The 15144-nt window shown below is 37.4% G+C and overlaps 1 pseudogene; it reads left to right on the top strand.

Moving 5' to 3' along the window:
• The first annotated feature begins 13975 nt into the window (after positions 1–13975).
• Positions 13976–14756, top strand: LOC143673083 (olfactory receptor 7A17-like; annotated as a pseudogene).
• Positions 14757–15144: the final 388 nt, after the last annotated feature.

Below are 15144 nucleotides of genomic sequence, written 5' to 3'. Positions count from 1 at the left end.
TGGTTTCTGCTGAGAAATCTACACATAGTCTTATTGGGTTTCCCTTGTATGTGATGGATTGCTTCTCTCTCGCTGCTTTCAAGATCCTCTCTTTCTCTTTGACCTCTGACATTCTAACTAATAAGTGCCTTGGGGAACGCTTATTTGGGTCTAATCTCTTTGGGGTATGCTGCACTTCTTGGATCTGTAATTTTAGGTCTTTCCTAAGAGTTGGGAAATTTTCAGTGATAATTTCTTCCATTGGTTTTTCTCCTCCTTTTCCCTTCTCTTCTCCTTCTGGGACACCCACAACACGTATATTTGTGCGGTTCATATTGTCCTTGAGTTCCCTGATACCCTGTTCGAATTTTTCCATTCTTTTCTGGATAGTTTCTGTTTCTTTTTGGAATTCAGATGTTCCATCCTCCAAATCACTAATTCTATCTTCTATCTCTTTAAATCTATCATTGTAGGTATCCATTGTTTTTTCCATCTTTTCTACTTTATCCTTCACTTCCATAAGCTCTGTGATTTGTTTTTTCAGTTTTTCTATTTCTTCTTTTTGATCAGCCCATGTCTTCTTCATGTTCTCCCTCAATTTATAGATTTTGTTTTTGAAGAGATTTTCCATTTCTGTTCGTATATTCAGCATTAGTTGTTTCAGCTCATGTATCTCATTTGAGCTATTGGTTTGTTCGTTTGACTGGGCCATATTTTCAATTTTCTGAGCGTGATCCATTATCTTCTGCTGGCGTCTGGGCATTTAGTCAGATTTTCCTGGGTGTTGGACCCCACAGGTTGAAAAATTTTTTTGTGAAATCTCTGTGTTCTGTTTTTCTTATCCTGTCCAGTAGGTGGTGCTCGTGGCACACGTTTGTCTATAGGCTCCACCAGTAAAAGTTGCTGTGGGTCCTTTAACTCTGGAAAACTCTCGCCGTTGGGAAGGTTCAGCAGCCAAAGTGTCTTGGAAGAGTGCCAGCCGGCCTGGGGGTGTGAACACGGGGAGGGTCACTGGCCACTGCAGCATGGGAGAGCACCCAACCAAATTTCCTAGTCAGCCTGGTGCGCCAAGCATGGCGGAAGGGTGCCAGCTGTGCATCCCGGAACAGTACACTGTTCCCAGCCGGACCGGGAAGTCACGTGTTGGGAAGGGATCCCCTGGTAACCGTTCTCCGCAGTCTGGGGATTTTCGACCCAACTCTCTCAGTTGGTGCAGGGGGCCTTGCATGGTGGGGGCGCCAACCACCATGGCCCAAGGGGACCGCCTGCCCAATTCTGCCAGCTGGCCTGGGAAGGAGGAAGGGAGGGACTCCGGCCGCTTGCCATCCCACCCAGGAAAACCCACGCGTCTCGGTGATCTCACCGGAGCTGGTTCTCCCAGACAGTCAGCTGTTCCAGGATGGGGTACGCTGTCCCTTTGATCTCCGTTGTGGCTCCGGGAGCTGCTCTGTATTGTCTCCACTCCCCCAGTAGCTGTTCTGGAGGAGGAAAGGTGAGGGTGGCAAGGCTGTTGAGGCTGGTGGCGGAGGAGCACGGTGAAGGCGGGGAAAGAGGGCACCGTGTTGGTTGGAGAGCAGCCGGAGCAGGAGGGGGAGGAGGGGGGTAGGGAGGTCGGGCGGCTCGGCTGCTGCGGGGCGCGTGCGCCGCGCGGCGGTCCGGGGGAGAAAGAGAGGGGGTAGGGAGGTCGGGCGGCTCGGCTGCTGCGGGGCGCGGGCGCCGCGCGGCGGGCCGGGGGAGAACGCGCGGGGGTAGGGAGGTCGGGCGGCTCGGCTGCTGCGGGGCGCGTGCGCCGCGCGGCGGTCCGGGGGAGAAAGAGAGGGGGTCGGGAGGTCGGGCGGCTCGGCTGCTGCGGGGCGCGTGCGCCGCGCGGCGGTCCGGGGGAGAAAGAGAGGGGGTAGGGAGGTCGGGCGGCTCGGCTGCTGCGGGGCGCGTGCGCCGCGCGGCGGTCCGGGGGAGAAAGAGAGGGGGTAGGGAGGTCGGGCGGCTCGGCTGCTGCGGGGCGCGTGCGCCGCGCGGCGGTCCGGGGGAGAAAGAGAGGGGGTAGGGAGGTCGGGCGGCTCGGCTGCTCCTTTTCAACTGACTTTAACACAAGATATTACCTTGGATGATCTGTGTGAGCCCAATGTAAAGTCAAAGAATTGTAAATGCTGAGATGGAGCACAGACAAGTCTGTGTCAGAGGAAGTGATTGAGAATGAATTGACTTTGTAGATGGAAGTGGACATTGAGCCCAGGAATTCTCTAAAATCTGGAAAATGAAAGGAAAGCAAGTATATTCTTAGAGCCTTTACAATGTATCACATCTCTTCTCACAGTGGGATTTTAGATCATTTTGAAGTTCTTTGGATTTTCCACCTCAACAACTGAAAAATAATATTTGTGTTATTCTGGGCCATTAATTTATGGTATTTTTTTACAACATGGACAGAAAACTGATACATATTGTAAACCTTAGGTTGTAGACTAAGTTGTATATCGCCCCACTAACAAAATGAGATTTCTGCTATAATGCTAAAGCCCACATGTAACTGCAACTTTTCCATGGTTTACACAGAGAATAATTGAACAAGATAATTTTATAAAGAGGACTACATAAAAGAGATTTGACCTTCTCTTTGTTAAATATGCAATTAGGCTGCACTTAACACAAATTTGTGAAATGTAACAGATGAAATATATATATACTAATTTTTCAAAATAATCACAAATCATTAAAGTAATGAAGTTTTAGATTAAAAATTGCTTTTAAAACCAGTAAGAAAATGAAGAAATTTGAAGTGAATGGGTTTAGGGCAATTAGTTTTTTCTTGGAGAAAAAAATAACTCTTCATTCCCATATTAGCAGTAGTTATCCTGATAATGGCTGTTAGAGAAAGATCTAAAGTAGCATGAAATTTCGAGATGAAATGTAGCTTATCTTTCTGAGTTCAAACTGAGACAGGGAAGTACAAAACAACTGGTGAAATAATTGATAGATTTGTTTTCATTAAGAAACTGCATGTCAAAGCATTACCAAGTATGTCAAAGAAATCAGAGTGTAGATATCTTTTATTAAAATTCATGTTAAACACATGATTGTACTATACTTTAAGTAACCTTGTGTCTATAGTTACTTGCAGGAAATTGCATCTGAGCCCAGCCTTGGTGTACACAACATCAACTCAGAATAAGAACAAAACCTGAAGCAACTAAACAGACAGGAAAGTCTTATCAATATCTCTCATGAATATAGATGCAAAACTCCTCAACAAAATACTAGCAAACTGAAAGCAACAACACATTAAAAAAATTATACACCATGAACAAGTGGGATTTATCTTTTATATGCAAGACTGGTTCAACTCAATAAAATCAATCACTGCAATACACCACATTAACAGTTGGAAAAGAAAAATCCACACAATGATCTCAATTGATGCGGAGAAGTCTTTTGACAAAATGCATCATCTTTTCTTGATAAAAGAAAACATTTATAAAGTCAGAAATTTAAGGGAACTTCATCAATGTGATAAAAGGTATATGTGAAAGCTAACAGATAGCTTACTACTTAATGGCAAAAGACTAAAAAAATTCCACCTAAGTTCAAGAACAAAACACTTTTATTTAACACTATACCAGAAAACCTTCCAGAACAGTTAGTCAAGGAGAAGAAATAAAAGTATCCAAACTGGAAAAGAAGAAGTAAAGCAATCCCTATTCACACTTAATAGTATCCTATATACAGAAAAACCTGAAAATACACAAGGCAAACACAATGGACTTGTGTCCATTTCAGCCATAAAAATGAATGAAGTTCTGATACATGAGACAAGGATTAATGTTGAAAGCATCATGTTGAGTGAACTAAGCCAGATACAAGAGGACTAATATTATATCCCCTCACTGATATGAAATAATTAGAATAAGCAAACTCAGAGGGTCAGAATATAGAACACAGGTTACCAGGGTTGGTGAGGAGGCATGTGATACAGAGTTAATCCTTAAATGCATGCAAATTAAGATTTAGGACAATGGAAAATTTTTAGTAGTTGGTGGTGCTGATGGGAGCATAACAGTATAAACATAACTAACTGCACTAAATTATATATTTAAATGAAATTAATAGAGAAACTATTAGGATTTGTATATGGTACTGGAATAAAAATTTTAGAATAATCCATGTAACTACATAAAATGAACAGTAAACCTTAAGTAAAATCATGTATGATAGTTAATTGCACAATTATAAAAAATGTGTTTTCATCAATTGTGACAACTGTTCCATAGCAAGCAAAAGGTTAATTAATTAGGAATGTCCTTCTTGCAAAGCAAGAAATACCATATATTCCTTTATATAAATACAGTTTGTTAATTAGCTTATATTTGCTAATATAGGTGGTATATGGGAATCTGGTATTTTATGCATAATTATTCTATAAACAATAAAATTTTTCTAGTGCATCAAAAAAGGAACAATTAGAAACAGAAGAAAATAAATACAGTAGAAATTAGGACTTTTTAAGAATTCTAAGAGGGCATCTATGGTTAATGTAATTTTACTGCTATATTCTGGGTAGATAAGGAAATTCATTGCATTCTGCCATGCTGCAAAATTCCACCTAGTTCAGTATGATGAAAGTTCTTCAGCACTTCACAATACCAAAGTAACAAAGATCAGGTGCAAAACAAGTCCCTTTTGAAAGAGAAGAAATTGAAGATGAGCACTCACATGGGCTATAGCGAATTCCATGTTACTAAGAGTCCTCCATCAGATGATTTTCAGCTTATTCTGATCAGAAATATCAACCAGCCAAATGAAAAACCACTCTACTGGTGTTGAAAATGTCAAATTTACTTGTATAATTGTATATATGTTGCTACAATTAACATAACAAATTAAATGACTAAATAAAGTAAAAGTAAAGAAAACCCTGCAAGCACCTCAGAAAGATTTTGCTCAAACCAAATACGTTGTCCACACAATTGTAGGATGGTGATCAGCAACAAGGTCTCTAACCATTGGATGCTCTTGGTGTCCCCCTTCCTCCTGTTTCAAGCATTGCCATGTTGCTATAGGGACACAGATTTCCCTATGGGTGAGAATCACTAGCTGAGAGACTGAGTATTGCAAACACCTTTACAAAGTTCCGTATAATATCCCAGCCCTTACTCCGATTACAACTTTATGAAGGTACTTAACTGTGGGAATCCCAGTCATTTCTGAAAATGTAGAATTGGGTCCATAATACTGCTGCTATTATAAAATGAAGGTCTGTAAGATTTCAATGGGAAAATCCATATCAATGTGTTAAGTTCAATAACATTCCATAAAGGGGTCAAAATGCATCTCTTAATTAATGAATGGTACTTATATAAAGGAATAGATGGCATTTATTAACTTGCTTTGCAAGAGGGGTATTCCTAATTAATTAAACAGAATGATGATCAAGGGGCTTATTGCTTTTGGTTTAATATCCAAGAAACACATTTCCCAACTTAATTTAAAAAGAGAAATTATGTGATGGGATATTATGCAACAGTAAGATGAAATGATGTCTTGAAGCACATGACAAATGGTTGAGCATTGAGGACATAATGCTGAGTAAAATAAACCAGAAACAAAAAGGCACTGTATAATTCCACTTTTATGATCACAGTAAAGGTAAAATCAGAGTTTTATAATATAGAATACAGGGGACCTAGTGATACATGGAAGCTTGAGATGGGTGAATAGTTTAATAATGAGGTTGAACTTAATTGTAAGGGAACAAACAGAAATAAAGGCAGTTCACTAGTGGGTCTATAAGTAATATTACCATATTGGAAGTGAAATTATCGAAAGAGGGTGTATAGACTCATGTGCCCCACCAATTAGCAGTACAAATATTTGCATGAGCTACTGCAAAGTTATGAATCTTATGCAAAGTGTATATAATTTGTGGGGAAAGGAGGATATTTCATGTTCTGGGTTATGTTTACCTGGAAAACATCAACAGTATCACAGCAACACCAGGCTTAAATAATGGGGGGAGGGACAAGAGTTAGGGGAAGGTTTGAAGTTTCTGTTGGTGGGGGTATTTCTATTATTGGCTATCTTTTTCTTGGGAACAATGAAATTATCTAAAATTGAGAGTGTTGACAGACTGTTGACTTTGGACATTATTCATGCAACCCAGTAGATAGAGGTGGCTGAAAGATGCACTGACTGAGAAGTAGAATGTTGAGTGATGGGGTAAAAATATGATCAACCATGATGCTGCCACAAGGAGCAAAATTGTGAGGCATGCAATGATGTAACTGAATCTGTGGGACATTTGGTGAGGCATAATAAGCCAGAAATGAGAGGAAAAATTGTATGATCTCATCTAGAAAATACTTTTAATAAAACTGGGGCCTAGATTGTAGGCTATTAAAGCAGTCACATTTATTCTGGAGTGGTAATTGCTATTTCTGGATTTTAAGGAGTTGTTTTATATATGTATAACCTGGTATTTAGAGTTAAGAATGAAGCCAGTTGTGTCAGAATTAAGGTAAATCAGGAGACAGGTGTAAGGAAGACATTGCATTCATTTTAGAACTTCAACTACTCTTTTTGTTTTGTTTTTGTTTTTTTCTTGTTTTTGTCTTTTTTATTTTTTCTTGAATGTTTTGTTATGTCCAGAACCTAGGTTTTCTGTAGCACAGAATTCAAATGTAAGGAGCCCAGAATAAGAATGAGACCCTTTAATCCTATATAGCTTAAAGTAATGATTAGATACATTTCAGAGTATATTAAGCAGATAATCAAAAGTATTGGCAGATTCCCTCGAGGGATAGGAGAAAAAATCTGGAACTGTTACACTTTACCACTGGGTAAACCTGGGTACTGTGCTAAACCTTAGGAACATCCAAATAACAGGCCAAGCCCATGATCTTCAGGCTTGCTCATATGAAGCTTACGTATGCAGCAGAGAAGCTTAGCCTAACTATAGGTATGTCTAAGAGTCACCTCCAGAGGACCTCTTTTGTTGCTCAGATGTGGCCTCTCTCTCTCTTTAGCCCAACCCTACAAGTGAAACCATTGCCCTCTCCCCTAAATGAGACATGAAGACCAAGGATGAAAGTCTCCCTGGCAACATGGGTGATGATACCCAGAGTTGAGCCTGGCCATGGCATCATGGTCTCAACAGTGCCATCCGGACCAAAGGAGTGTAACAAGTAAGGTATCAGTTGCTGAGAGAGTTCAAGTAGAGTCGAGAGGCTACTCTGGAGGTAACTCTTATGCATGTTTCAGTTAAACATTGCTACCTATCATAACTTGCCAAACCCCAATCAAAACCATTCCTGCCAATCCTAAAGAATACCTAGGGATTTTTTCTAAGATTCTACAAAGATTCCATGCACCAGGGTAACTCTCCAAAACCTAATACCTCCAGATGGGTCATTGGACCCAGTCCTGAAGTGCAGAGCAGCCAGTCTCTCCAGAACTTCAACTGGTTATATCCCCCATCCAATATTATTGATATCCCCTTCCATCATGAAAAATTTTGAATTGGAATAACCCAAATACCCCTAAAGAATGAAAGAAAGATCAAAGGTGAAGGTGAAGGTGGAGTTATACAAAGATGATGAGGATTAACAAGGAGTATGAATGCTGAATCATTAAATTGATATTTCTCCAATACCTTAGAGAAGCTAGAAACAAAAACCTAGAATTATGGAATTGTTACCCATACCAAACTCAGAAATCTGTTCTACAACCAATTATTGTGATTTTCTTTGAAATGTATCACTTTTAGGTATATATGTTATTTAAAGAGAAGCAGGAATATAACAGAGAAGATAGACTTGAAAAATGAGTATGACTGCTGAATCATTATATTAATATTTCTGTTGGTCTCTAGTTTCTTGCAGCAGCTAGAAGAAAAATGAAAACTTCTCAAACTATAATCCATATCAAGCTTTAAAATCTGTTCTATAACTACTCATTAAAATGTATTTGGAAATTTGTTGCTTTTTTTGTATATATGTTATATTTCACAACAAAAAAAGAACTTTCTACTTGATATCTTGAGAACATTGACAATTTTAAAAACTGATCAAATGGTATCTAAGCATGTTTAGTACTTACAATTTAAGAACTTTCTTATCTGAATATGTAGGTTTTTTCCTTATTGCATTAATTTTAAATTGGTTTTTGAAACTTACTGCACAAACACAGGCTTTACAATGATTATATGGATACTTTATTTAAATATATGTGTATGGCTAAGCTTACTAAGATATCCATTGTTGGTGGTTCTAAGTGTATTGTTTGTTTTCTTAAATAAAATTAAAAAAGAAAAATTGGTTATGGTGTATAATCTTTTAATATGCTACTGGATTCTATTTGCAAATATTGTGCTGAGGATTTTTGCAACTTTTTTCATTAGGGAAATTGTTCTGTAACTTTTTTCTTGCATTATCCTTTTATTGTTGGTGTTAGGATGATGCTGGCTTCAATGAGAAAGAGTTTTAATACTCACCTTATTATCTCTAGCAAATTTAGCCTGGATGTCTGGCTCTGGGACAAGGGTCTTCCCAGTTAGGATTGACCTAATAGAAATAATAATACACCTGCCAACCAAATAAACTGAGCACAATACAATCATATAAGGTAAAATTGAATGATATATTTCGGATAAGTTAGTAGAATTGTGCCATGAAACAGAAAAGATCTAAATGCATTTTTGTCATTAATAAACATTTTATAAAGGAAGGACTACATACAGTTCCCCATTTGTGTTACAAGCATTACGTTCATTAGTGTTTGGGTAAAGCATCCTCAAGCAAAAAAGTATAGCATCTGTGATTTTATATCCAAAAACACAGCTATCCATTTGGTTGAAACAGACAATCATAAACTTCTGGAGGAAAGAACAAAGACTGATTCCTCACCCAGAGTCAGTGCTTTGGCTATCCGACAGACTAGCCAATATATGTACCCCAGTCTTAGAACTTGGAGGAACTCTATGCCAAGGAGTGGATAGCCTTTTAGAGTATGAGATATATGGAGGGAAGATGAGATCATGGAGGATGAATAATAACCCTAAATTAATATGTCTTAGATCCTGGTCTCTCAGGAACAAACAATCAGCAAAAAAATATTTTTCTGTACAGATTACTTTTCAAAAGGGATACGATAGATCAGTGGTTGGAGTAAAAAAAGGCAACTGTGCTAAAAACACAGCCATAAGGTAGCTGTAAATAACCCTCCAGTGGCCATCCCTCAGCTTATGCAACCTCAGCTAAATGGGACATGGTTTTATCTTTGGGGTACTAACTGTGGATGGAAGACCCATCCCTGACTCCTTCATGTTGTCTTGTCTTAAGACAGAGCTTCAGTCTCCTTTACCAAACACCCAGAGAAGAAATAAATCTGTGACTTGGAGTCCCTCCTCTTGAAGACAGCATCCAGGTTAGTTGGGGAGCCTGGTACATACTGCAGGAATGAGAAAGGTTGAATGGAAGCTGAGAGCTTGTATCTGAGGTCATCTGAGAGTTAATTGAATCTTGCTCAGAACTGAGAGAGCTTTTTGGTTGCTTTCCTGTTTGCTTAATTAATGATGCATTTAATATTTATTATATTTTTAAAAGGAAGTTTCCATTGAATTCAATAATGCAGGAAGCCAGTTTTAACAACTAAGTAATAAAAATGGAAACTCGTTCAGAATAATAAATGTGAGGGATAAAGTGAATCTAGAAAAGCAGATCTGTCCAAGGAGTTTGCAATTAAGGCAAATAGGGAAAATTGAGGTGTTAGCTGTGGAAGTGTATATTATATGAAGTGAGGACATTTTTTTTTGTATTTTCAAGGCAAAATGCATTTGAGGATGTGCATGTACTTATGGGAAAAGTTCTAGTCCAATGTAGGTAGATGCTAGGCTGAAACATCAGTATATAAGACTTACTTTATCACATTGGTTATTCACATGAAATATGAAAAATTTTGATTGGTGTGAAGGAGTATACTTAAACTTTACTGAACAATTATTCCTTTGGTGATGAAGTTAAATATATGATGATTTATTACCCATTCAGTTTATCCAATGCCAATTCTTCACATTTTAATTTTTCTTTTCTGATGCCTAGTCATGAGTATTTTTTATTTATATTTTTAAACTATATTCTTTAAATAAAGAAGTGGACATTTTCCATCAATTTTGTTGACCTTAATTTAGTTCTCTTAATCTGTATAGGTGTAATTGAGGTGGAATTTTGGAAAGATAGTCAACTTTGTATTGTTCAGTCTATCATGATGTTTGTTGTGTTTCATTGCTTTTCAACTAAGAAAGTTATTTCACTTGAGTTAATAAATCACTCTTTAAGTACATTATATCTTGGTTTCACATCCTTGTTTCCCTTATGATACTTTTTCTTACTATAGTTAGATCCTTTTCTAAAAATTAGGTCACCTAAAATTGCCATTATTTTGAATATTTGTTTCTGAATTGGCTAATTTTCACATTCATCTTATACTCAAGGATGTTTAGATCCATATATCTTTATGTGGGATGATATCAGAACTTCTGAAACTGTTTCCTCAAAGCATTTTTAAAACTGTATTTATATATTATTTTGTTTCCAAGACTTTTTCTATTTAATTATCGATCTGTATCAATATTATTAAAATACTGTTATTTTACATCTTGTATTTCCGAATGTAGATTTAGATATTCCATTCAATTTTGTCTAGTACAGTTGCATCGAAACAAATATATGTAACCTGGTTTCATTCCCTCTGCTAATTTTTTATTCTATAAATTCTTATTTTTTAAAAATGTGTTGTTTGAAAAATGCATAATTGTTCCCACACAATTTTTCCTAAAATATGAGAATGTGCACTTCCTGTTCATTTGCATCATACATTTTATTGGAAAATTTAAATCACAGTTACAATATTGCAAGTGACATAAAGACCCCAAGGATATGTCATATGAAACAAAAAAAATCAGAACAAGAGCAAACATTGTCATGGTTTGCCCAGGATATTAGAGGGGATGGTCTGGGAATGACATTGCATGTTGCAAAAGGAGCAGAACAAAGACTGATGAGTGCCCTTTGGAATTGTCAAAAAGAAGAGGTCAAATACCAAAGTGGTAGAAAAACAAATAAAATATGAGTGCACAAGAAAGTGAATGTGGGTAGTTTAATCCATCTGGGTTCATAAAAAGTCAGTGTTGTCAAATCACTGTGGGACAGACACAGGAATTACAGGAAGATCCAGGTGAAATGTAGAGACCATGACAAGCAGATGTCTCTTACATTTCTTATGCCATTTTGTTTATGCTACAATTGTTACAATGTATACTTATTTACCTATTTATGGGATCTAATCTCAGAATAAGCTAGAGGTATGTCTTCCACATGTATTTTAGCAATTCTCCACTTCTTCACTTTCTCTCCTCATTGTCATTTCTGTGGAAACACGTTCTTTCATTCTTTCTTGTAATATGTTTTATCAACTATGGCTACAGCCCCTCACCAGCTCACCAGGTCTGGGTGGAAAAGTATGAAAAACATTTCTATATCCCTCAAGGAGATAACCTGTTCAAGTCAGAAAACATATGGTATTAAATAAAAGCAGGAGCAATCATAGTTCCTGCAATCCAAATTAAGTGTGCACAAGGAGTCATTGTCTTCTTTTTAAGATGTAAAGAATAAGATTTTAAAGGAGATGTCTCCAGGCTACCCTGAAAGGGTACAGTATATTCCATAAGGAACAGGAAAGAATAAACTTCTAGGGTAACTATTGGAAAGATTCTAGGAGAAGGGAAGAAAAATATAAAGTCACTGAATATGGAAACTATGAAGTTCAGGCAAAGATGCAAGTTTAATTTCTCAGAGATCAATGAGGGCAGGTAGTTGTGAGAAGGGACACTGGGAGGTCAGCACTATAGGGTACAGCTTGTGTGTCAAGCTAAGAAATGTTGGCTTCATTGTTTGGCAGAAAGTCATTAGGGGCTGTATGTCATGTAATTTGATTATCTATTTTCTAATATAGAAGATGCCTGGCTCTATATGAATATCAGTTCATTCTGTAATTGCTAGGAAAGATGATAAGGAAATGAAATAGAACCATGGAATTGGGGGCATCAAATGTGGAAAGAATGATACATTTGTGAATTAGAAGAAAAATCAGCTTCATTTCATTACCAGTGATAAAACACATTATTTAGCAGGAAGGAGTTATGCAAAACTTTTTACATATAATGATCATAATTCAATCTTCTTAGAATGATGGGTACCATATTCTTTACCATATCGGTGGAGGTATTAAGATTTAGAATTTTTGGATTCTTATAAATGTGTATCAGCAAACACATGGTGCATCTGAGAGTCAAAATCAACATTATCTGATTCCAAAACTTTTGCATTTAATATTATTTAACAAGTCTTTTACTGCATCACATAAAAATTGCAAACCTTTGTTATACTTATTATATTTTCCTTTGTGCAATATACTTTTATTCCCTCTCCTCATTTTACTTTTGTGGTGTTCAGTCTTCTTGGTGTCTTGACTTTGGAAGAAGATATCACTATTTTTGTATAGATAAATTGTTTTTGCTCTTTTATTAGTTTTATTAGTTTTTCATTTTCTTTGTAATGCCATCACAACCCAGGTAGTTTTAATTCAGAACATTCTCTCAGAAAAGACCTGAGCTTATTACTTATATTAATCCTTGATTCTATTTCATCTTCCTCTCTCTCCACTTTTTGAGCAGAATTTTCTTTCTTTAAACATGGGGGGGGGAGACTGTATCAAAATTAAACACTTGGTTTACTTCTCCATGTGGAGTTGGCTGGATTCAGTTTTATGTTTATATTTCTAACTATTTTCAGAAGAGTCATTTGATGTTGTCTTCTGTCATTGTATTTAATCCAGGATCAATAACTTTGGATGGGGGTGAGAAGTTAATAGTATTAATAGAGCCCCAGGAGGCCCAGGAATGCTGTGCTTGTGTGTATGTTTGTGCATGTGTGCATATGTGTGCATTTCTTTGAATGTTGTTACCACAATGTAGGGGAAGTTGTGCTCATAACTTCCAATGATTGTATCATAACACAGAGTCCAAATGCAAAGCTAGATATGGAAATATGAGTGATGCCATTTAATTTCAAGGGATATAATTGCAACCAAGTTAATAATATGCAAGAGGGACAGCATGTGGGGAAGGAAATGTGTTTTGAAGCTTTTGCAGCCTTTAAGGCTACCTCGTTCTTCAAGTTTCTCTGACATCATGACTCACACTCTCCCTCTTGTCATTTCCCTGCCAAATGGACTTCCCTGCACATGCTAAACACTCCCTTCCCTTAGGTCTTTCACACTGGCCATTCCCTCTTAAGAGCACACTGTTCCTCAGATATCATAATGGGTCATGTCTTCACTTCTAAGATGTCTCTCTTCAAATATCAACTTGTATTATGGTTCTGCCTGTATATATTTGGATCAATAGTCTAGCATGTTCACTCTTTATCTCTCCCCTTTTTTCTACTCTATTTTATTTGAACACTTGTAATAATACAGAATATTATGATTACACATTTCTTTGCTTATATCCCTTTTCCAAAAGCAAACTGTAGGCAACTTTATTTACACTTTATATACACTTTAATAAGCAGTGGCTGATGCAAAGTAAGAATTCGATGTGTATTCCTACAGTGAAAGCAGAATTTCTCTTAAATACCATAGAATGCATAACAGTTTGGGAAATTATCTTAAAGTGTTCCAGGAATTTCTAGTCAAAGAATGGTCAAAGGATCACATGAAAGGGATGATATTCAGTTTTAAAAATCTAGGAATTGGTTTCTTGTCTGCAAACTGTAAATTACAGATAGACTAGTATTAACTGATTTTTTTTAATTAGTCAGTTTTTTCTTTTATCTAGACAGCCAAATAAATAGAACCAGGAAATCAAACACGAATTCTAGAATTCCTTCTTCTGGGATATTCACAGGAACCAGAACTGCAGCCCATCCCCTTTGGGCTCTTCCTGTCCATGTACCTGGTCACTTTCACTGGGAACCTGCTCATCATCCTCGCCACCATCTCTGATGCCCATTTGCACATGCCCATGTACATCTTCCTCTCCATCCTGTCCTTTGCAGACATCTGTATGTCCTCTGCCACCATGCCAAATATGCTGGTGAACATCCAGACAAAGATAAAAGTCATTTCTTATGCAGATTGCCTTACCCAGATGTCTGTTTTTCTCCTTTTTTGCAACAGTGAAAGACTTAGTCCTGACCGTGATGGCCTATGACCACTACGTGGCCATCTGTCACCCCCTGCACTATACTGTCACCATGAACCCCAGACTCTGTGTCCTGCTGGTTCTCAGGTCCTGGAGCACAAGTGCCTTCTATGCTTTGTTACAAAACCTACTGTTGCTGTGCCTGTCCTTTTGTGCACCATTGGAAATTGCCTGCTTTTTCTGTGAACTTAATCAGATGGTCCAACTGGCCTGTTCTGGCACCTTTCTCAATGAAATAGTGATGTATTTTTTAACTGGGCTATTGGGTGGAGGACCAATCATTGGCATCATTTTCTCCTATTGTGAAGTTGTTTCTTCCGTACATGTGATCTCATCAGCTCGAGGGAAATATAAAGCATTTTGCACTTGGGCATCTCACCTCCTGGCTGTCTCTTTTTTACTGTATAGGTATATATATAAGTTTTTTTCTATGCATAGTGCCCATGCAAGTGCACCAGTGTGCGTGCGTGATATATTCTGTATTAATATCCATGTTGAACCCATTCATCTACAGTTTGAGAAATAAAGACATTAAGGGAGCTCTGAAAAAATTCTTCAGTGGAAAGCCATAAAATGTTATCGGTTGTGGAAATGAGCAAGTGCTATAATTACAGAGCTCAAAGTGTCAGAGACAGAAATTATAATTCTTTGAAATTTCTGGGGTCATAACTTATTTTAAAGACAGAAAAGATATTACATCTATTAATGCATAACTTTAAATTGTGCAAGATATTTCTAAAGAAAATAATTGGTTAGATGAATTATATCTAGAAATTAATTATGAATACTCAGTTTCCTTGTGCAAGGTATTTTATACAGAGGGGTGCAGGTTCTCTGTTCCATGTTCTATAGTGTTAATGTTAAATAAATTAGAGTATTTCAATTCCTCTAACCCAATATCTGCCCTTTCTTTA

Source organism: Tamandua tetradactyla, unplaced genomic scaffold (assembly GCF_023851605.1).
Source record: "Tamandua tetradactyla isolate mTamTet1 unplaced genomic scaffold, mTamTet1.pri scaffold_118_ctg1, whole genome shotgun sequence".
NCBI classification, from domain to species: Eukaryota; Metazoa; Chordata; class Mammalia; order Pilosa; family Myrmecophagidae; genus Tamandua; species Tamandua tetradactyla.
Note: the sequence above shows the minus strand (reverse complement) of the source record. Positions and strands in the feature narration are given on the sequence as shown.